This window comes from Bos grunniens, chromosome 5 (assembly GCF_055505025.1).
Source record: "Bos grunniens cultivar Pamir isolate PY7600 chromosome 5, Bosgru_T2T1.0, whole genome shotgun sequence".
Lineage (NCBI taxonomy): Eukaryota > Metazoa > Chordata > Mammalia > Artiodactyla > Bovidae > Bos > Bos grunniens.
This window is the reverse complement of record NC_141169.1, coordinates 14,459,389-14,483,727: the sequence shown is the minus strand read 5'-3', so window position 1 is coordinate 14,483,727 and position 24,339 is coordinate 14,459,389.

The window sequence follows — 24,339 nt, the reverse complement described above, 5'->3', positions numbered from 1 at the left end:
TTATTGAAATATATTATCAAACTAAGAAATACACATTAAATATAGAAAATAAATATTTCCCAGAATAACTACAAGAGGTAACAACTGATTGCATGATTGGAAATCTGTTCTTTAGTCTGAGATTCTGACTTAAAATGGGTTTGGGGTACAGACAAATTGATACATCTTTTTGAATCCAAGTTAACTTGAGCTCAAACTGAAATACCTTCCAAATATCAATTCCATTCAGGGGATTCAAAGTTTCATGAATTAACTGCCAGTTCCAACCTTTTATTAATAGAAAAACTGCTAGATGATCAACTGCTATTTTGTTTTTATTTGTACTATATTGCCAACATTAATAATCACCAGGATTATTACCACCCAGGGGGTGGGATGATCACCCACCCCTGAGTGACACTTCCATGTTTTAGTTGAAAATATCTTTGCAAGAAATTAATGTAAATCAAAGATTGAAATGTTATCAAGGTATTTCCCCCTAAATATTACCAGATGTTGTTTGTCTACCACAATCAGATGATAGTTTTTAATTGAAAGAACTCCAAATTTAATACATTGGATCTTATCAAAATTAAAAATAAACTTTACAAAAGATCCTCTTAAGAGGATTTAAAAACAAGCTACAAATTGAGAGAAAGCTTTTCTGATGGCTCAGATGATAAAGAATCTCCCTGCAATGCTGCAGCAGACCTAGGTTTTGATCCCTGGTTGGGAAGTATCCTGGAGAAGGGAATGATTATCCACTCCAGTATTCTTGCCTGGAGAATTCCGTGAACAAAAGAGCCTGGTGGGCTACAGTCCATAGAGTTGCACAGTTGGGCACAACTGGGCAAAAGACACTTTATCCTTTTGATCAGACAATGAAATACCATATTTTATATATATATAAACTCTCACACTCAACAAGTAAAAATCAGGCAGTCCAATTAGAAAATGGGCATAAGACCTGAAGCTCCATTTCACTAAAGAGGATACATATATGGATAACAAGTTAAGCACATGGAAAGATATTCAAGATCATTACCCATCTGAGAAAGTTAACAACCAAGGTGACATATCACTACACTTCTACCAAGTCGTAAAAGGTTTTAATGGTGATAGCATCAAATACTTTTAACGTGGAGACATTGGATCATACGTTCTTTGCTGATAGAAAAGAAAATTTGTACAGCTATTCTGGAAAATAAAAAAGATAGTTTCTTATAAAAGTAAATACATGCTTAACAAGAGATCCAAAAATTGCACAATATTTGTGTTGGCGTTTGTCCCAGAAAGTGATCTGTACATAAATGTTCACAGCAGCTTTATTCATAATAGCCCTACCTAAACTGGAAACCACTGAAATTTTCTTCATCAGGTGAATAATTAAATTGTGGTGCATCAATACAATTCTACTCATTATTATAAAGAAGCAAACTAGTAATACAAAAACTTAGATGGATCACGAGTGTGTTATGAGTGAAAAATGAACAATCTCAAAAGGTCATATACTGTATAATTTCATGTATATAGCATTCTAGAAATGACAAAACCAGAGAAACGGTGAAAATATTAGTGGTTGCCAGAGTGACGACTGGAAAACACCCTCCACTAGGTGTCTAGGTCTATAAAATGGTAGAATGAAGGATCCCTGTGACAGACTGTTCTGTATCTTAACTGTAGGAGGGGATAAAAGAAACAGTACATGGAATAAAATTTATATATATGCCCCCACTTTTCAAGTTTTCTTTATGCTATGTTGCTTTTTCAAAAGACCAAAAATGGGGATAAGTACCCATTTTTGCTAACCAAATATTTCAAAGATGATTTTTGCTTTTATGGAAAAAAGGTAAAAACCTAAAATATAGCTCCTTGTCTGTCTTGCCATTATAGAGGCAGTGGGGACCCTCAACAGCTGAAAAAGGCACCACCAAGATCCTACCCAGGGAACAACACTCAACAGCTTAGCATCAAATCATCATAGCATTGAACTTTATCTCAATTTATTCTGTGCATCAGTTAAGCAAGATGTGAGCTTCCCTGATGGCTAATACAGTAAAGAACCTGTCTATAATGTGGGAGACCCAGATCAATCTCTGGGTTGAGAAGATTCCCGAGAGAAGGGAATGGCTCACCCACTCCAGTATTCTTGCCTGAAGAATCCCATGGACAGAGAAGTCTGGCGGGCTACAGAACATCGGGCTGCAGAGTGTTGGACACAACTAAATGACCAACACTACTACCAAGCAGGATGTATAATAAGCTAATTGCTTCTTCAGTTTATACCATTTCAACTCACAAAAGTTTCATAGGAATGTTCTACTTCCAGATAGCAGGGAGAAATCCGTTTAACTAGACTATATACTCATAAATGAGTATATATAAAATTAGTCTAATATGAAAAAGTTTGGTGAAAGTGAAATTCACTCAGTCATGTCCAACTCTTTGTGACCCATGGGCTATGCAGTCCATGGAATTCTCTAGGCCAGAATACTGGAGTGGGTAGCCTTTCCCTTCTCCAGGGGATCTTTCCAACCCAGGGATTGAACCCAGGTCTTTTGCATTGCAGGCATTCTTTACCAACTGAGCTATCAGGGAAGCCCTAAAAAAGTTGGTTAGATTTTATCAATGTCAATTTCTGGTTTTGATATTGTTGTATAAGATACTACCATTGGGGAAATGGTGCAGAGCATATGGGATCTTTTTGTATTATTTATTGCAACTGCATGTGAACCTACAATTATCTCAAAATATATTTTAAGGAAATGTAATGAAAATACTACATATCATTAAAATTAATATAAAATAAGGAAGTGAGTTGTGCTGAGTTAATTTATATTTTTCCTTTTTCCTACTGCTAACCTCTCTTGTTACATTATGCTCCTTACATATCAAGTTACTCAGAGTTGATTACATTCAAACTTCTTTATGGCATTAAAAGAATAGAAAAAAAATTTTAATTAAATTATTTAATTTATACTAAGCTAAGTGAATGAATAGATACTTACAAAAGATAAAACAGATTTTATTTGAATTTTAGGGAGACAAGTATCAATAAAATTAAGCTGCTCCTAGTAGATTTCATTTAAAAACAAACAAAAAATTGGCCTTATTTTTAAACCAAAGCCTGAAAGTTATAGAGAAACCTTAGTAATCTTTTTATTACTTTCTAAAATTAATCCAAGTTACCAAATGAAAAACTTCATAAAGTTTAAACATCTTTATCTAAACTCCTTTTTCTATTATTTGCTATCAGTTGGGCATTTTCTATGCTATAAATCTACTTCACTGCTACTAAATGCTAACATTCTATATATGAACACTGTGGTGGTATATTGTCCTGAAAAAGGTTAAACTACAAGCATTAAATAAATCAAACAGATTGAAATGGTATCATCAACCATGCTGGAATGGTTTTAATATACCTGAAACAGTCTTTATGTTTTTCTCATTACACTGTGTCATAAACTCTAATACAAAACTTTTTAGATCTATGATACAGTCATGCTCCCCAAAACTCAAGATTCTTTTAAGGCAGAATGAGTCCAAGGTATGGCTCAGAAAATGAAATTCAATTCTTTATTGATTGTATGTGTTTTGATAAAAATGACAAAGTTATTATGTGACAGGTTATATTAACATTGGGCTATGTGTCTTAAAGGTGATCATAGAGGTAAAATTATGTCTGTGCTTTCAGAGGTAATATGAGTCAGTTTTCTCTCTTTTACAGAAATAACTCATTTTAATGCCTAGTTTTATATTCATGGCCCCAGTTTTAGAATATTCTAGGAAGCACCATTATATACAAATTCAATAAGAATGCTATTCTCTGGGTGTTCAAGCTTAAGTTTATGATTTTAAGCAAAAGATATGAGAGGTCATAAGACAAAGAGATGACAAAGTGGAAAGAAAACCAGAGATGGTATGAAATATTATCTGAATAAGACCTATGACAATGTATTGGGTGAGCGGGGCCAGTTTTTAAAGGGAAGTCCAAGCACAACATATAGAATGGGGACTCCCGAACTAAGATGTTATACTTCCTAGCCTGATAAAGACAAGGAGAACAATCCATGTACCAAGCTGTCCAGATTTCTCTGAACCCTTGCTAACTTCACAACAAAGGAAAGTGCTTTTCCTATTCAAAGTTCCTGATTTGTGCGTTTTCTATCAAATAGCTCTGTTGAACAAGAAGTAGCCAAACAATAAAGACATGTAACTGCATAATTCGCTATTCACACTGACATAACAAAAATAAAGGTGATCAACACATGGAAGCTTCCCAGGTCTCAGACAGGAGCAGACATAAGGCGGACATTTCATAATCATATTTTCATAACACACACGTGGTGGAGGTGTAGGAAAAACACTCAAAATTTCCTCTTCTGTTTTCTTAGTTCATTTAGAACTCAGAACCTAAGGGGAAAACCTCAAGGATAATGTTGTTGAGAGCTGTTGTGAAATTTTAGGGAAAAAAGTGAGGGGAATAAGAAAATGAGATTCAAAAGATGGGAGAGTTAGGACATATATACAATGGGATATTACTCAGCAATAAAAAGGAACAAAATTGGGTCATTTGGAGAGATATGGATTGACCAAGAGTTTGTCATACAGAGTGGAAGTGAGAGTTGCTCAGTCCTGTCTGACTCTATGAGATCCCAAGAACTACACAGTCCATGGAATTATCCAGGCCAGAATACTGGAATGGGTAGCCTTTCCTTTCTCCAGGGGATCTTCCCAAACCAGGGATCAAACCCAGGTCTTCCACATTGCAGGCGGATTCTTAGCAGCTGAGCCACAAGGGAAGCCCCATACAGATCAAAGTAAGTAAAAAAATAAATAAATAAAGGTATATTAATATATATGGCATCTAGAGCGGCACTAGTGGTAAAGAGAGCATGACAACCCACCCCAATATTCTGGGCTGGAGAATCCCATGGATAGAGGAGACTGGAGGGCTACAGTCCATAGGGTCACAAAGAGTCAGACAAGACTGAAGTGACTTAGCACCCAGAAAAATGGTAAGGGGAACCTATTTGCTGCTGATGCTATTTAGTCACTAAGTCATGTCCAACTCTCTGCAACCCCATGCATTGTAGATCTCCAGTGTTGCCATGCCCTACTGCCAGGGATTGAACGTATGTCTCTTGTCTCCTGCACTGGTAGGTGGGTTCTTTTACCACTAGCACCACCTAGAAAGCCCCAAATAGTCTACATACTTAAGTTTTAAAAAGCATGTTGGAGTCACCTAAATAGAAATATTAATGGAGCAAGAATATAGAGCAAGAACAATCTAAGGCATTTTAAATTAATTAGTTTAGTCGAATGGTGACATTGCTGCTGCTGCTGCTGCTAAGTCGCTTCAGTCGTGTCCGACTCTGTGCAACCCCATAGATGACAGCCCACCAGGCTCCCCCGTCCCTGGGATTCTCCAGGTAAGAACACTGGTGTGGGTTGCCATTTCCTTCTCCAATGCATGAAAGTGAAAAGTGAAAGTGAAGTCGCATTGCTAGTCAGCAAGGGATGCTCAGTGCAGCTGCTCAGTCATGTCCAACTCTTTGTGACCCCATGGACAGCAGCACACCAAGCTTCCCTGTACATCACCAACTCCCAGGGTCAAAGAGTGACAGTGACCTGAAACATACAGGAAATATTCTCAGCTTTGCAAGTGCTCAATTAATCATGATTTCCCTTCCAGCATGTACAATAATTTGATTACTAGTGTGTGTGTGAAGGAGAAAGAAGGATTTATTTTCAAGTTTACAAACCCATTGAATCACAGTATGGCTTTTTTGCTGTTGTTGTTGCAATGTTTAAGTCTATATTTTAATCTACAGAAATTCTTTATATCATACAGATAGTTACACTTTGGTTACAAAATATGTTGTTACTAATTTTTAGGGTATTTTCAACATTTTTGCACATATAAAGTAAAAGTGTGTAGATAAAGATATGTATGATATTATGCTTCAGGATTTTATTAATATTTTCACTCATAGTAACGTTCAGTAATTTTTAACTCAAAAAGTATATTTCAATGTATAATCATGCATTTGTGATCTAAATTTTATTCTCTTATGCTTTTATTAATACCCACATTTAACATTTTAAGCTATCTGAAATTTATTTTGCTAACATAAGGTGTGAAGTAATGACATAACTTTTTTTTCAGGTTGCTTTTCATACTAAATGGATTACAAATTGAGGTAGTTTCCTAAAACTTAGAGGCTACCTGAAGTAACACAGCCTAGCACCTTTTCTTTATTAGGTAGTTAACATGTGCAGGTTCTATGGAATTTCTACACAAAGATTCCTGGAAATATAATCACTGCTATATAGTTTTTTAAATTTTGATTATTTAATCCATGCCATTTTCCAACAAGCTTTTTTGGAGTTTGTTCCAATGATTTAATTCATCATAGTAACTCTCGTAAAAAAAAAAGGAAGTACAAGTCAGTGACCCATGTTTCCTCTAACTTCTAACATTTCTTACTCTAATAGAAGTTTTTAAATTTCAGGGTTTTGTATAAGCGTTCTCCTTTTTGCCAGCAATATTAAATGCTTTTTCTTTGTTCCCTTCTCTATTTCTTCATCATTAACTAGCGTTTGCCTTTTCCTACTCAGATAAGGCAATGGCACCCACTCCAGTACTCTTGCCTGGAAAATCCCATGGGCGGAGGAGCCTGGTAGGCTGCAGTCCGTGGGGTCGCTAAGAGTCGGACACGACTGAACGACTTCACTTTCACTTTTCACTTGCATGCATTGGAGAAGGAAATGGCAACTCACTCCAGTGTTCTTGCCTGGAGAATCCCAGGGATGGGGGAGCCTGGTGGGCTGCCGTCTGTGGGGTCGCATAGAGTAGGACACGACTGAAGCAACTTAGCAGCAGCAGCAGCAGCCTTTTCCTAGGCACCTGGATACACCACTGCTACTGCTGCTAAATCACTTCAGTCGTGTCTGACTCTTAGCGACCCCATGGACTGCAGCCTACCAGGCTCCTCCGTCCATGGGATTTCTCAGCCAAGAGTACTGGAGTGGGATGCCACTGCATTAATGGAGTCCAATTGAGTTATTATTTTCAGATTTCCTTAACTTCACCCAGTCATCACAGCGATATAGAAAGCAAAATAATTTCATCTGCTTTTGTAGTCTACTACCTTGGGACCATGTGAAATGAGTACAAATGTACAGTAGTTTGAATATGCCTTGGCATTGCTCTTCTTTGGGATTGCAGTGAAAACTGACCTTTCCCAGTCCTGTGCCACTGCTGAGTTTCCCAAATTTGCTAGCCTACTGAATGCAGCACTTTCACAACATTGTCTTTTAGGATTTGAAATAGCTCAGCTGAAATTTCATCACTCCACTAGCTTTGTTCCTAGATATGCTTCCTAAGGCTCTTTCGACTTCACACTACAGGATGTCTCGCTTTAGGTGAGTGATCACAGCATTGTGGTTAATCAGGTCTTTAATAATTTTATTTTATATAGTTCTGTGTATTCTTGCCACCTTTTATTAATCTCTTCTGTCTCTGTTTAGTCCTCACTGTTTCTGTCCTTTATCATGTCCATCCTTGCATTAAATGTTAACTTGATTTAATTTTCCTGAAGAGATCCCGTCTTTCCCATTCTATTGTTTTCCTCTTTTTCTTTGCATTGTCCAGTTAAGATCTTCTTTTTGTTGTTGTTGTTGTTTTTATTTATTACTTTACAATATTGTATTGGTTTTGCCATACATCAACATGAATCCGCCACGGGTGTACACGTGTTCCCCACCCTGAACCGCCCTCCCATCTCCCTCCCCGTACCATCCCTCTGGGTCATCCCAGTGCACCAGCCCCAAGGATCCTGTACCTGCATGGAACCTGGACTGGTGATTCATTTCCTATATTTCTTATATTATATTATACCAATATATATGATTCTCCCAAATCATCCCACCCTCTACCTCTCCCACAGAGTCCAAAAGACTGTTCTATACATCTGTGTCTCTTTTGCTGTCTCGCATACAGGGTTATCATTATCATCTTTCTAAATTCCATATATATATGTGTTAGTATACTGTATTGGTGTTTTTCTTTCTGGCTTACTTCACTCTGTATAATAGGCTCCAGTTTCATCCACCTCATTAAAACTGATTCAAATGTATTCTTTTTAATGGCTGAGTAATACTCCATTGTACATATGTACCACAGCTTTCTTATCTATTCATCTGCTGATGGACATTTAGGTTGCTTCCATGTCCTGGCTATTATAAACAGTGCTGCGATGAACACTGGGGTACACATGTCTCTTTCAATTCTGGTTTTCTCAGTGTGTATGCCCAGCAGTGGGATTGCTGGATCATAAGGCAGTTCTATTTCCAGTTTTTTAAGAAATCTCCACACTGTTCTCCATAGTGGCTGTACTAGTTTGCATTCCCACCAACAGTGTAAGAGAGTTCCCTTTTCTCCACACCCTCTCCAGCATTTATTGCTTGTAGACATTTGGATCGAAGACAATGGTACCTCATTGTGGTTTTGATTAGCATTTCTCTGATAATGAGTGATGTTGAGCATTTTTTCATGTGTTTGTTTGTCATCTGTATGTCTTCTATGGAGAAATTTCTGTTTAGTTCTTTGGCCCATTTTTTGATTGGATCGTATATTTTTCTGGAATTGAGCTTGTAGGAGTTGCTTGTATATTTTTGAGATTAGTTGTTTGTCAGTTGCTTCATTTGCTATTATTTTCTCCCATTCTGAAGGCTGTCTTTTCACCTTGTTTATAGTTTCCTTTGTTGTGCAGAAGCTTTTAATTTTAATTAGGTCCCATTTGTTTATTTTTGCTTTTATTTCCAATATTCTGGGAGGTGGGTCATAGAGGATCCTGCTGTGATGTATGTCAGAGAGTGTTTTGCCTATGTTCTCCTCTAGGAGTTTTATAGTTTCTGGTCTTACATTTAGATCTTTAATCCATTTTGAGTTTATTTTTGTTCATGGTGTTAGAAAGTGTTCTAGTTTCATTCTTTTACAAGTGATTGACCAGTTTTTCCAGCACTACTTGTTAAAGAGATTGTCCTTTCTCCATTGTATATTCTTGCCTCCTTTGTCAAAGATAAGGTGTCCATAGGTGTGTGGATTTATATCTGGGCTTTCTATTTTGTTCCATTGATCTATACTTCTGTCTTTGCATCAGTACCATACTGTCTTGATGACTGTGGCTTTGTAGTAGAGCCTGAAGTCAGGTAGGTTGATTCCTCCAGTTCCATTCTTCTTTCTCAAGATCGCTTTGGCTATTCAAAGTTTTTTGTATTTCCATACAAATTTTGAAATTATTTGTTCCACCTCTGTGAAAAATACCATTGGTAGCTTGATAGGGATTGCATTGAATCTATAAATTGCTTTGCGTAGTATACTCATTTTCACTATGTTGATTCTTTCAATCCATGAACATGGTATATCTCTCCATCCATTAGTGTTCTCTTTGATTTCTTTAACCAGTGTTTTATAGTTTTTTATATATAGGTCTTTAGTTTCTTTAGGTAGATATATTCCTAAGTATTTTATTCTTTTCATTGCAATGGTGAATGGAATTGTTTCCTTAATTTCTCTATTTTCTCATTATTAGTGTATAGGAATGCAAGGGATTTCTGTGTGTTGATTTTATATCCTCCAACTTTACTATAGTCATTGATTAGCTCTAGTAATTTTCTGGTGGAGTCTTTACGGTTTTCTATGTAGAGGATCATGTCATCTGCAAACAGTGAGAGTTTTACTTCTTCTTTTCCTATTTGGATTCCTTTTATTTCTTTTTCTGCTCTGATTGCTGTGGCCAAAACTTCCTAAACTATGTTGAATAGTAGTGGTGAAAGTGGTCACCCTTGACTTGTTCCTGACTTTAGGGGAAATGCTTTCAATTTTTCACCATTGAGGATAATGTTTGCTATGGGTTTGTCATATACAGCTTTTATTATGTTGAGGCATGTTCCTTCTATTCCTGCTTTCTGGAGAGTTCTTATCATAAATGGATGTTGAATATTGTCAAAGTCTTTCTCTGCATCTATTGAGATAATCATATGGCTTTTATTTTTCAATTTGTTAGTGTGGTGTATTACATTGATTGATTTGCGAATATTGAAGAATACTTGCATCCATGAGATAAAGTCCACTTGCTCATGGTGTATGATCTTTTTATGTGTTGTTGGATTCTGATTGCTAGAATTTTGTTAAGGATTTTGCATCTATGTTCATCAGTGATATTGGCCTGTAGTTTTCTTTTTTTGTGGCATCTTTGTCAGATTTTGGTAGTAGGGTGATGGTGGACTCATAGAATAAGTTTGGTAGTTTACCTTCCTCTGTAATTTTCTGGAAGAGGTTGAGTAGGATAGGTGTTGGCTTTTCTCTAAATTTTTGGTAGAATTCAGCTGTGAAGCCGTCTGGACCTGGGCTTTTTTTTGCTGGAAGATTTCTGATTACAGTTTCAATTTCCGTGCTTGTGATGGGTCTGTTAAAATTTTCTATTTCTTCCTGGTTCAGTTTTGGAAAGTTGTACTTTTCTAAGAATTTGTCCATTTCTTCCACGTTGTCCATTTTATTGGCATATAATTGCTGATAGTAGTCTCTTATGATCCTTTGTATTTCTGTGTTGTCTGTTGTGATCTCTCCATTTCCTTTTCTAATTTTGTTGATTTGATTTTTCTCCCTTTGTTTCTTGATGAGTCTGGCTAATGGTTTGTCCATTTTATTTACCCTTTCAAAGAACCAGCTTTTGGCTTTGTTGGTTTTTGCTATGGTCTCTTTTGTTTCTTTTGTATTTATTTCTGCCCTAATTTTTAAGATTTCTTTCCTTCCACTAACCCTGGGGTTCTTCATTTCTTCCTTTTCTAGTTGCTTTAGGGGTAGACTTAGATTATTTATTTGACTTTTTTATTGTTTCTTGAGGTATGCCTGTATTGCTATGAACTTTCCCCTTAGCACTGCTTTTACAGTGTCCCACAGGTTTTGGACTGTTGTGTTTTCATGTCATTTATTTCTATGCATATTTTGATTTCTTTTTTGATTTATTCTGTGATTTGGTTATTCAGCAGCGCATTGTTCAGCCTCCAGATGTTGGAATTTTTAATATTTTTCTCCTGTAATTGATATCTAATCTTACTGCATTGTGGTCAGAAAAGATGCTAGGAATGATTTCAATTTTTTTGAATTTACCAAGGCTAGATTTATGGCCCAGGATGTGATCTATCTTGGAGAAGGTTCTGTGTGTGCTTGAGAAAAAGGTAAAATTCATTGTTTGGGGATGAAATGCCCTATATATATATCAATTAGGTCTAACTGGTCTATTGTATCATTTAAAGCTTGTGTTTCCTTGTTAATTTTCTGTTTAGTTGATCTATCCATAGGTGTGAGTGGGGTATTAAAGTCTCCCACTATTATTGTGTTATTGTTAATTTGCTATTTCATATTGTTAGCATTTGTCTTACATATTGTGGTGCTCTTATGTTGGGTGCATATATATTTATAATTGTTATATCTTCTTCTTGGATTGATCCTTTGATCATTATGTAGTATCCTTATTTGTCTCTTTTCATGGCCTTTGTTTTAAAGTCTATTTTATCTGATATGAGTATTGCTACTCCTGCTTTCTTTTGGTCTCTATTTGCATGGAAAATATTTTTCCAGCCCTTCACTTTCAGTCTGTATTTGTCCCCTCTTTTGCAGTGGGTCTCTTGTAGACAACATATATAGGGGTCTTGTTTTTGCATCCATTCAGCCAGTCTTTGTCTTTTGGTTGGGGTATTCAACCTATTTACGTTTAAGGTAATTATTGATAAGTATAATCCTGTTGCCATTTACTTTATTGTTTTGGGTTCCAGTTTACAAACCTTTTCTGTGTTTCCTGTCTAAAGAAGTTCCTTTGGAATTTGTTGAAGAGCTGGTTTGGTGATGCTGAATTCTCTCAGCTTGTGCTTATCTGTAAAGTTTTTGATTTCTCCTTCATATATACAGTAATCTAGGCTGTAGGTCATTTTCTTTCATCACTTTAAGTATGTCCTGCCATTCCCTCCTGGCCTGAAGAGTTTCTATTGAGAGATCAGCTGTTATCCTTATGGGAAGTCCCTTGTGTGTTATTTGTTGTTTTTCCCTTGCTGCTTTTATTATTTGTTCCTTGTGTTTGATCTTTGTTAATTTTATTAATATGTGTCTTGTGGTGTTTTGCCTTGGGTTTATCCTGTTGGTACTTCTTATCTCTCTTTGCTATTCTCTAGAACTCTGTATTCAGTTGGGTATATCTTTCCCTTTCTCCTTTGTCTTTCTCTTCTCATCTTTTCTCAGCAATTTGTAAGGCCTCCTCAGACAACCACTTTGCCTTTTTGCATTTTTTTTTCCCTTTGAGAAATAGTTTTTGTCACCATTTCATGTACAATGTAACAAACCTCCATCCATAGTTCTTCAGGCATTCTGTCTACCAGTACTAATCCCTTGAAACTATTTGGCACCTCCACTAGATAATCATAAGTGATTTCATTTAGGTTATGTCTGAATGTCCTAGTGTTTTTCCCTACTTTTTTCAATTTAAGCCTGAATTTTGAAATAAGGGGCTCATAGTATATTTAACTTACATTAATTGTAACTGGATTTTGACATATTTGTATCTAGCTCATTTTTAATATTTGTACATAAAAATAAGCTAAGTATTTCTCAGGATGAGAGCTAAGATTTAAATTTAAAACACATATTTTGACAAGATGCCATGCTTCCTTATTTTGACTGTTTTTACTATATAAACCATGTTTTCCAAGTCTTTTTTGCATTTCCATTACTTGTACTCAATTTCATTAGCTTTGATTAGCCTAGGATTTGTATATTTTTATAGTATTATTGTGTTTTACATATATAAATATATATATACACAAAGTATTATCATATTTTTATAGCATTATTATTCCAAATCCTGAAAGGTGATGCTGTGAAAGTGCTGCACTCAATATGCCAGCAAATTTGGAAAACTCAGCAGTGGCCACAGGACTGGAAAAGGTCAGTTTTCATTCCAATCCCAAAGAAAGGCAATGCCAAAGAATGCTCCAACTACCGCACAATTGCACTCATCTCACATGATAGTAAAGTAATGCTCAAAATTCTCCAAGCCAGGCTTCAGCAATATGTGAACCGTGAACTTCCTGATGTTCAAGTTGGTTTTAGAAAAGGCAGAGGAACCAGAGATCAAATTGCCAACATCTGCTGGATCATGGAAAAAGCAAGAGAGTTCCAGAAAAACATCTATTTCTGCATTATTGACTATGCCAAAGCCTTTGACTGTGTGGATCACAATAAACTGTGGGAAATTCTGAAAGAGATGGGAATACCGGACTACCTGACCTGCTTCTTGAGAAATCTGTATGCAGGTCAGGAAGCAACAGTTAGAACTGGACATGGAACAGACTGGTTCCAAATAGGAAAAGGAGTACATCAAGGCTGTATATTGTCACCCTGCTTATTTAACTTCTATGCAGAGTACATCATGAGAAATGCTGGGCTGGAAGAAACACAAGCTGGAATCAAGATTGCCAGGAGAATTATCAATCACCTCAGATATGCAGATGACACTACCCTTATGGCAGAAAGTGAAGAGGAACTAAAAACCTCTTGATGAAAGTGAAAGTGGAGAGTGAAAAAGTTGGCTGAAAGCTCAACATTCAGAAAACGAAGATCATGGCATCTGGTCCCATCACTTCATGGGAAATAGATGGGGAAACAGTGTTATTTTTCTGGGCTCCAAAATCACTGCAGATGGTGACTGCAGCCATGAAATTAAAAGATGCTTACTCCTTGAAAGCAAAGTTAGACCAACCTAGATAGCATATTCAAAAGCAGAGACATTACTTTGCCAACAAAGTTCAGTCTAGTCAAGGCTATGGTTTTTCCTGTGGTCATGTATGGATGTGAGAGTTGGACCGTGAAGAAGGCTGAGAGCCGAAGAATTGATGCTTTTGAACTGTGGTGTTGGAGAAGACTCTTGAGAGTCCTTTGGACTGCAAGGAGATCCAACCAGTCCATTCTGAAGGAGATCAGCCCTGGGATTTCTTTGGAAGAAATGATGCTAAAGCTGAAACTCCAGTACTTTGGCCACCTCATGAGAAGAGTTGACTCATTAGAAAAGACTCTAATGCTGGGAGGGATTGGGGGCAAGAGGAGAAAGGGACAACAGAGGATGAGATGGCTAGATGGCATCACTGACTCGACCAACTTGAATCTTGGTGAATTCCGGGAGTTGGTGTTGGACAGGGAGGCCTGGCGTGCTGCGATTCATGGGGTCGCAAAGAGTCGGACACGACTGAGTGACTGATCTTATCTGATAGTATTACTGTGTCTGATGTCTTTATTATATGTAGCTTTGAATACATATTAAAAGCAGGTAAGCTGTGAATCAGTAGTTAATAGAAAAAAAAAAAGAATACAAACCAGAGAATACAAAGCTGGGAAAGGTCAAAATAAATAAAGGATATCCACCAAAGCTTATCTATGCCTATCCTCCCACAAAATACTTGGTAGCTGGGCTTCTATTACAAACATCCGTAATTTGTGGGTTTACTCATGAAGACAATATGTTCACAATAGCTATATAGTTTTTATTTTTTAATTCATTTTTTCACAGAATATGTTCACTGATGAAACCATGATTAAAATATACCTTCTCTTATTCAAAAGGTATAATATAAAATTATTTAATCTATATTTTATAAGGTGACCTTTTTATCAAAATGGGGAATATATTTTAATACTATTTAATGAATGCAACTTGTAAATCATTTGTATTCATTTTTATATTTAATATGAAATGACAGACTGTAGATTAACTAAAATAATAGAATATATACAACTACATGTGTTACTATTCAGTTTTGCAAAGTGTCAACTAAGAGTCAATGATACATTTTGAGATGTGGATTAATCAGTTTAAACTGAGTTGGTAAAGCAGAGAAGAAACTAACTCATTGTGGACTGCTGGATGATTTCAAATAAAGTGCTTAAACTATTCTAAGAATTCCTTAGAATCAAAATTAAAACTTGTGTATGCCTATGTGTAATCTTTGAAAAAATTTCCAAACTCTCTGCCCCATTTTTAAAGATTCAGTAGAGTTCAGCCACTCAGCGTGTCTGACTCTTTGCAACCCCATGAACCACAGCACACCAAGCCTCCCTGTCCATCACCAACTCCTGGAGTTTACCCAAATTCATCTCCATTGAGTCATTGATGCCATCCAACCATCTCATCCTCTGCCATCCCATTCTCCTCCTGCCCTCAATCTTCCCCAGCATCAGGGTCTTTTCTAATGAGTCAGCTCTTCACATCAGGTGGCCAAAGTATTGGAACTTCAGCTTCAACATCAGTCCTTCCAGTGAACACCCAGGACTAATTTTCTTTAAGATGGACTGGTTGGATCTCCTTGCAGTCCAAGGGACTCTCAAGAGTCTCCTCCAACACCACAGTTCAAAAGCATCCATTCTCCGGTGCTTAGCTTTCTTTATAGTCCAACTCTCACATCCATACATGACCACTGGAAAAACCATAACCTTGACTAGATTGACCTTGGTTGGCATAGTAATGTCTCTGCTTTTTAATATGCTGTCTAGGTTGGTCATAATTTCATGGCTGCAATCACCATCTGCAGTGATTTTGGAGCCCAGAAAAATGAAGTCAGCCACGGTTTCCACTGTTTCCCCATCTATTTGAAGTCACGGGACCAGATGCCATGATCTTAGTTTTCTGAATGTTGAGCATTAAGCCAACTTTTTCACTATCCTCGTTGACTTTCATCAAGAGGCTCTTTAGTCCTTCTTCCCTTTCTGCCATAAGGTTGGTGTCATCTGCATATCGGAGGTTATTGATATTACTCCCAGAAATCTTGATTCCAGCTTGTGCTTCATCCAGCCCAGCATTTCTCATGATGTACTCTGCATAGAAGTTAAATAAGCAGGGTGACAATATGCAGCCTTGAGAAACTCTTTTCCCAATTTAGAACCAGTCTATTGTTCCATGTCCAGTTCTAACTGTTGCTTCCTACACACATACAGGTCTCTCAAGAGGCAGGTCAGGTGGTCTGGTAGTCCCATCTCTTGAAGAATTTTTCACATTTTATTGTGAGCCACACAGACAAAGTCTTTGACATAGTCAATAAAGCAGAAATAGATGTTTTTCCCGAACTCCCTTGTTTTTTGGATGATCCAGTGAATGTTGGCAATTTGATTTCTTGTTCCTCTGCCTTTTCTAAAACCAGCTTGAACATCTGGAAGTTCATGGTTCACATATTGCTGAAGCCTGACTTGGAGAATTTTGAGCATTACTTTACTAGCATGTGAGAGGAGTGCAATTGTGTGCTGGTTTGAGCATTCTTTGGCATTGCTTTTCTTTGGGATTGGAATTAAACAATTATGAATACTTAAAAGTCATTTCCTAAAACATAAAGTAAAAGTAGAGAATGATAATAATATAAATCAGGGAATGAAACAACAATTAAGCTCTTCTTACCAACCTACAGTGTCTTGAGTGGATTATTATAGTCTCTTCATCTATGTTTAATGAAGAAATATCATGTTTAAGAAAATGATAACAATTCTCAGATATAAAAACAAACAATGCATGTATGAGAGTTACTATACATTAGATGACTACATTTTCATCAAACTATTCCTGAGTTTATTTGGAGAAAGAAATGGCAAGGTACTCAAGTATTATTGCCTGGAGAATCCCATGGACAGAGGAGCCTTGTTGGCTATAGTCCATGGGGTCACAAAGTTCAGACACGACTGACTAATTTTTCAAAAAATAGTGACTATTTAGTCCAATTGCAATTACTTCAATTAAGAGCAGAAGGGTCAATGAAAACAAAAGTTTACAAAAAAAAATAATAACAGAAACAGGTTTAGAACTCCATCTTAACTATACCTATCATGTCTCTCAACTACATCATGCTTTATTAAGTGTTTGCCTTGAAACATATAGAAATATGCACATCAGATCCGATCAGATCAGTCGCTCAGTCATGTCCAACTCTTTGCAACCCCATGAATCGCAGCACGCCAGGCCTCCCTGTCCAACACCAACTCCCAGAGTTCACTGAGACTCACGACCATCGAGTCAGTGATGCCACCCAGCCATCTCATCCTCTGGTGTCCCCTTATCCTCCTGCCCCCAATCCCTCCCAGCATCAGAGTCTTTTCCAATGAGTCTACCCTTTGCCTGAGGTGGCCAAAGTACAGGAGTTTCAGCTTTAGCATCATTCTTTCCAAAGAAATCCTAGGGCTGATCTCCTTCAGAATGGACTGGTTGGATCTCCTTGCAGTCCAAAGGACTCTCAAGAGTCTTCTCCAACAGCACAGTTCAAAAGCATCAATTCTTCGGTGCTCAGCCTTCTTCACAGTCCAACTCTCACATCCATACATGACCACAGGAAAAACCATAGACTTGACTAGACCGACCTTTGTTGGCAAACTAATGTCTCTGCTTTTGAATATGCTATCTAGGTTGGTCATAACTTTACTTCCAAGGAGTGAGCATCTTTTAATTTCATGGCTGCAGTCACCATCTGCAGTGATTTTGGAGCCCCCAAAAATAACACTGTTTCCACTGTTTTCCCATCTATTTCCCATGAAGTGATGGGACCAGATGCCATGATCTTCGTTTTCTGAATGTTGAGCTTTCAGCCAACTTTTTCACTCTCCACTTTCACTTTCACCAAGAGGCTTTTTAGTTCCTCTTCACTTTCTACCATAAGGCTGGTGTCATCTGCATATCTGAGGTTATTGATATTTCTCCCGGCAATCTTGATTCCAGCTTGTGTTTCTTCCAGCCCAGCATTTCTCATGATGTACTCTGCATAAAAGTTAAATAAACAGGGTGACAATATACAGCCTTGATGTACTCCTTTTCCTATTTGGAACCAGTCTGTTCCATGTCCAGTTCTAACTGTTGCTTCCTGACCTGCATACAGATTTCTCAAGAAGCAGGTCAGGTGGTCTGGTATTCCCATCTCTTTCAGAACTTCCCACAGTTTAAGTGATCCACACAGTCAAAGGCTTTGACATAGTCAATAAAGCAGAAATAGATGTTTTTCTGGAACTCTCTTGCTTTTTCCATGATCCAGTGGATGTTGGCAATTTGATCTCTGGTTCCTCTGCCTTTTCTAAAACCAGCTTGAACATCAGGAAGTTCACGGTTCACATATTGCTGAAGCCTGTCTTGGAGAATTTTGAGCATTACTTTACTAGCGTTTGAGATGACTGCAGTTGTGTGGTAGTTTGAGCATTCTTTGGCATTGCCTTTCTTTGGGATTGGAATGAAAACCGACCTTTTCCAGTCCTGTGGCCACTGCTGAGTTTTCCAAATTTGCTGGCATATTGAGTGCAGCACTTTCACAGCATCATCTTTCAGGATTTGGAATAGCTCAACTGGAATAACATCACCTCCACTAGCTTTGTTCATGGTGATGCTTTCTAAGGCCCACTTGACTTCACATTCCAGGATGTCTGGCTCTAGGTCAGTGATCACAGCATCGTGATTACCTGGGTCATGAAGATCTTTTTTGTACTGTTCTTCTGTGTATTCTTGCCATCTCTTCTTAATATCTTCTGCTTCTGTTAGGTCCATACAATTTCTGTCCTTAATCGAGCCCATCTTTGCATGAAGTTTTCCTTTGATATCTCTGATTTTCTTGAAGAGATCCCTAGTCTTTCCCATTCTGTTGTTTTCCTCTATTTCTTTGCATTGATGGCTGAAGAAGGCTTTCTTATCTCTTCTTGCTATTCTTTGGAACTCTGCATTCAGATGTTTATATCTTTTCTTTTCTCCTTTGCTTTTTGCTTCTCTTCTTTTCACAGCTATTTGTAAGGCCTCCCCAGACAGCCATTTTGCTTTTTTGCATTTCTTTTCCATGGGGATGGTCTTGATCCCTGTCTCCTGTACAATGTCACGAACCTCATTCCATAGTTCATCAGGCACTCTCTCTATCAGATCTAGGCCCTTAAATCTATTTCTCACTTCCACTGTATAATCATACCTGAATGGTCTAGTGGTTTTCCCTATTTTCTTCAATTTAAGTCTGAATTTGACCGTAAGGAGTTCATGTTCTGAGCCGTTATTTCTATTATTGCCTTGAATTATGACATGCATTTTAAGTACATGGGCTCTGACGTATACAGACGAGTTCAGTCAGTTCAGTTTATTCCAATTTAGCTGCTACTGCTGCTGCTAAGTCACTTCAGTTTTGTCCGACCCTGTGCGACCCCATAGATGGAAGCCCACCAAGCTCCCCCGTCCCTGGGATTCTCCAGGCAAGAACACTGGAGTGGGTTGCCATTTCCTTCTCCAGTGCATGAAAGTCAAAAGCGAAAGTGAAGTCGCTCAGTCATTTCCAATTTAGCTACGTGTTCTTAATTAATTAACCTGCTGCTGCTGTGTCACTTCATTCGTGTCTGACTCTGTGCAACCCCATAGATGGCAGCCCACCAGGCTCCCCCGTCCCTGGGATTCTCCAGGCAAGAACACTGGAGTGGGTTGCCATTTCCTTCTCCAATGTGTGAAAGTGTAAAGGAAAAGTGAACTTGCTCAGTAGTGTCTAACTCTTAGCGACCCCATGAACTGTAGCTTACCAGCCTCCTCCGTCCGTGGGATTCTCCAGGCAAGAGTACTGGATTGGGATGCCATTGCCTTCTCCGAATTAATTAACCTACATTTTCCTAATTTTGTCACTTGAAAATGGGCATGACCATGGTATTCATCTCACTCTTCATTTTTGGAGATTAACTTACAAAGTATGTGTAATGTTCTTAGCGTGTTTCATAAAATAAACATACTACAAGTAATATAGCAGGTAAAATTATGTAAATGAAAATAAAGTCACCAACAATGTTTTTTTTTTTTTTTTTAGCAAATAAACCTTTACATTGATCTGGAGGAAAATTTAAATGGACTATAAATAATGGCAAATAAACTAATTATCAGAATCATATAAACTGTCTCAATAATAGTAGCAAAATTGACATGTTGCTAGTATATCATTTTCTAGGTAAAGTATATGTAACCTCACACAGTGTAAGAGGCAAAGCTTAACTATCGGTCAACACATAATCAATTTTATAATGAACTAATCGATAGGTTCATTAGGGTTTTTACAGAGAAACAAATCAATACAATGTGTGCGTGTAGGTATGTGTTTGTGAAAGGGTCTGGGAGAAAAGGAAAAAGGGAGGAAAATTGGGACTAGCCCAATTTTCTGGGCTAGTCCCAAATGTTCATGGTAGGCCATCAGGTTAGAGATTCAGGTATGAGTTGATGTTATAGCTCAAGTCAAAAGACAATCATTTAGCAATGTTCCCTCTTCCTTAGAATACTTACTGTGTGTTCTATTAAGCCCTGCAACTGATTGGATGAGGCACCTCCATATAATGAAGTACTATTAACTTTACTCAAAGTCTACTGATTTAAATTTTAACCTCATCTTGAAAAATAACCCTACAGATGTATACAAACAAAATACCTGGGTACTATGATGTACTCAAATTAACACAGAGAATAAACCATCATAATAGGTCAACCCAAAAATGTTATTTAGTAATATTCATTCATTTCTGAAGCTAAAAAATTGATCATCTTCTTCTCCTCTTCCCTTTATGCATACACCTGCATTGCCTCTTTCCTTCTTCTTCATCCATAATATCCAAGAAATAAGTAAGTTCCTTTGGTTGTAAATTCTTCCACAAAGATTTCCAGAAAAATATTTTCATCAAATAAATTTGAGTTTATTAAACTTATTAACACTTCAGGAAGGAAGAATGCCACATTGAGTCTCAATTGTCTCAGAGGAATTGAGTTAGGGACAGGCCTTAAGAGACTTAGAGTCTAGGTTCAAGTGGTGTTAGAAGGATTTCTCAAGATGGGGAATTTTTTGGGAGTGAGAAAAACTCATATTATAATACTCTACAATTGGTGAACTCAATATGGAAAGAATTGTGAGGAGACTTGACAGCATCTGAGAAGCAGGATGTTTGTCCAGGTGAACAAGATGCTATCATAAAGGGAAATTTGTTTGTCCAGATGAGCAAAATGTTCAAATAAATTTGTTTACAAGAACTTCTTGATACAAACTGGCAAAGAGTGAAAGTAACTATTGGTCTACAGAACTGCTTTCCTGGTAAAGAATTTCCTGTAATAGACAGTTAAGACAGTTGACACAAGCGGACTGTATTTTCAGTTAGGTTGTGTCTTCTTTGCATTCCCTTTCTTTTCTGTCCTCTAGTCAGCATCTACATTCCTTTTCCATCTTCTTCCTTGGATGCTTAAAAATGTTTATATAGGGACTTCTCACCTCCCACTCAAACCTACCTCTACAGTATTTTCTCCAGTCTGTTCCAAAAAAGAGTCAAGAGGAGGTGGCCCTAAGATGTTGGAGGAATAGGATGGGGAGACCACTTTCTCCCCCACAAATTCATCAAAAGATCATTTGAATGCTGATCAACTTCCACAGAACAATTTCTGAATGCTGGTGTAAAACGCCAGGCACCCAGAAAGGCAGCACGTTCTCTTCAAAAGGAGGTAGGACAAAATATAAAAGAAAAAAGAGAGACAAAAAAGTTAAGATCAGAGACCTGTCCCGGGGAGGCAGTCATGAAGGAAGAGAAGTTTCCAAAAACCAGGAAACCCTCTCACTGGCAGGATTGTGGGGAGTTTTGGAATTTCAGAGGGCAACATAACTGGGAGGCAAAAAAAAAAAAAAAAAAATCACAGAATATGCACCTAACCATAACTCTGAGTGGAGAAGTAGCCCGGATGCTCGAGTCTGTCACTTGCGGGCGGGGCTGAACAAGGAGGCAATGGTTGCCTGCTTAGGTTAAGGACCGGGCCTGAATGCCCTGAGGACAATCTGGGGGAGCTAACTTGAGATAGCAATCCAAACTGTAGAATAGCCAGAGAGAGAAAAAAAGAGAGAGAGAGAGAGAAAAAAAAAAACTTTCCTACAAGAAGCTCTAACCTAAGGCACAGCCTGGCCTGCTCACAGAACAAAGGATTGAGTGAATACCAGAGGAGAGCTAGCCAGCTGTAGACTGGTCCATCCCCCCACCAGAGGCCCATCCCCCTGCTGGAGGTGACAGCCACAGCTGGAAGGCAAGGGGCAATCTCTGCCCCAGAGACAACATCCTCTACCAGATTGTGAGCAGGCTCCCAGTTGCTAACCAAGTCTTCCTGGGATCCTAAATAGTTGACATCTGCCAGGAGCGTTGCAGCCAGAGATCAGACCCCAGAGAAGACACACGGCACACCTGAGACGGCACTCTTGTGGTGCACCAAGGACACCAAACGGCTGGGACCGGGGAGGTGATAAGATGCACAGACCACCTGGGACAGGGTGCTCACCAAGCACCTGGTCACCTGAGCTGCTCAGACCTGGGAAGGGCACAAGACTCATGCTCTACCGACTCTGTGCCTGAGAACCTCAACCTGAGCAGCTTAGACCTGGGAAGGTCGCAAAACCCAGGGTGTACTTTGGACAGATCCCCTGCAGAGAAACCTGGAGCCTGACCAGTGTAGACTGTGAATGCACATGTGCTGTGAGCTGGGGCAAACCCAGTGTTGTCCATACACTGCAAGAACTCCCCACAGATGCCAGTGATATTTGTTTGCAATGTTGCACCCTCCCCACAGCACAACTGAACAAGTAAGCCTAAATGAGTGACCACCTTAGCCCTCTTGTGTCAGGGCAGAAATTAGACACTGAAGAGACTTGCAAAAAGAGGAAGCCAAAATAAACGAAGAGGGAACCACTCTGAAGTGACTGGTGCAACAGATCAAAACCCTATGTTGCATCTTGGAAGCCTAGTTGTATGGGATATCCCATATGAGGTGTACAGGGTTTTCACTTGTAACTTAACTTTGACAAAGTTATATAACGTTTTACTAACACCTCGTTTATTGAGAGAGACATAGAGGTTATGATGTTGGCTTGAAACCAATAGTAGGGGGTTCGATTCCTTCCTTTCTTATTTTAGATTAACATAGGTGGGTTCTTCAAATGTGTGGTATGGTGGAGGACATCCGTTTAATCATTCTAGATTTGTCGTGGTTAAGTCTACAGTTAAGACTTCTCGTTTAGATGCAAATGCTTCTCAGATGATGAAAACTATTAGTATGACTGCTGTTAGAGAAATAAATGAGCCCATTGATGAGACAGTATTTCATATTGTATATGCATCTGGGTAGTCGGAGTATCGTCGAGGTATGCCAGATAGTCCTAGAAAGTGTTGTGGGAAGAAGGTCATATTGACGCCTACGAATATAATTGCGAAGTGGATTTTGGCTCATGTATCATTGAGGGTATAGCCTGAAAATAGTGGGAATCAGTGAACAAATCCCCCTATAATAGCAAACACAGCTCCTATTGATAAAACATAGTGGAAATGTGCGACAACGTAATATGTGTCGTGAAGAACAATATCGAGAGAAGAGTTGGCTAAGACAATTCCAGTTAGACCTCCTACTGTAAATAAGAAAATAAAGCCCAGGGCTCACATTATAGCAGGAGATCATTTGATATTACCTCCATGAAGTGTTGCCAGTCAGCTGAAAACTTTTACTCCGGTTGGAATAGCAATAATTATAGTGGCTGATGTGAAGTAGGCTCGCGTGTCGACGTCTATTCCGACTGTGAATATATGGTGAGCTCATACGATGAAACCTAAAAATCCGATTGACATTATAGCCCAAACTATTCCTATATATCCTAGGGGTCTCTAGACATCGAGAAGAACTAGAAACTATCTGAAACTGAACTGACCTCACTCTGCCCTCAACAGCTCCAGAGAAATTCCTAGATATATTTTACTATTATCATTTTTATTTTTTTATTTTCACATCCTTTATTACTCCTTTAATTTTCATTTTTATAACCTACTACCTTGCCCCCCAAAAAGACTATTTTTAAAACAATTTTCAAATATATATATATATATATATATAATGATTTTTGTGATTTTGTTTTGTATTTTTAATATTGTGTTTTTGAAAGTCTAACCTCTACTCTAGATTTTAATCTTTGCTTTTTGGTATTTGTTTTAAATTCTGTACCTTTAAGAATCTAATTTTCAGTACCCATATTTACTTAGAGGTACAATTACTGGCTTCATTGCTCTTTCCCCTTTTGACCCTCCTTTTTTCTCCCCCAGGTCACCTCTATCTCCTCTCTCCCCCCTTCTCTTCTTGACTTAACTCTGTGAACCTCTGTGTCTGTTCTGGGCTATGGAGAACATTTAGGGAACTGATTACTGGCTAGATTACTCTCTCCCCTTTTGATTCCCCTTCTCCTCCTGGTCACCTCTATCTCCCTCCTCTCCCTTCT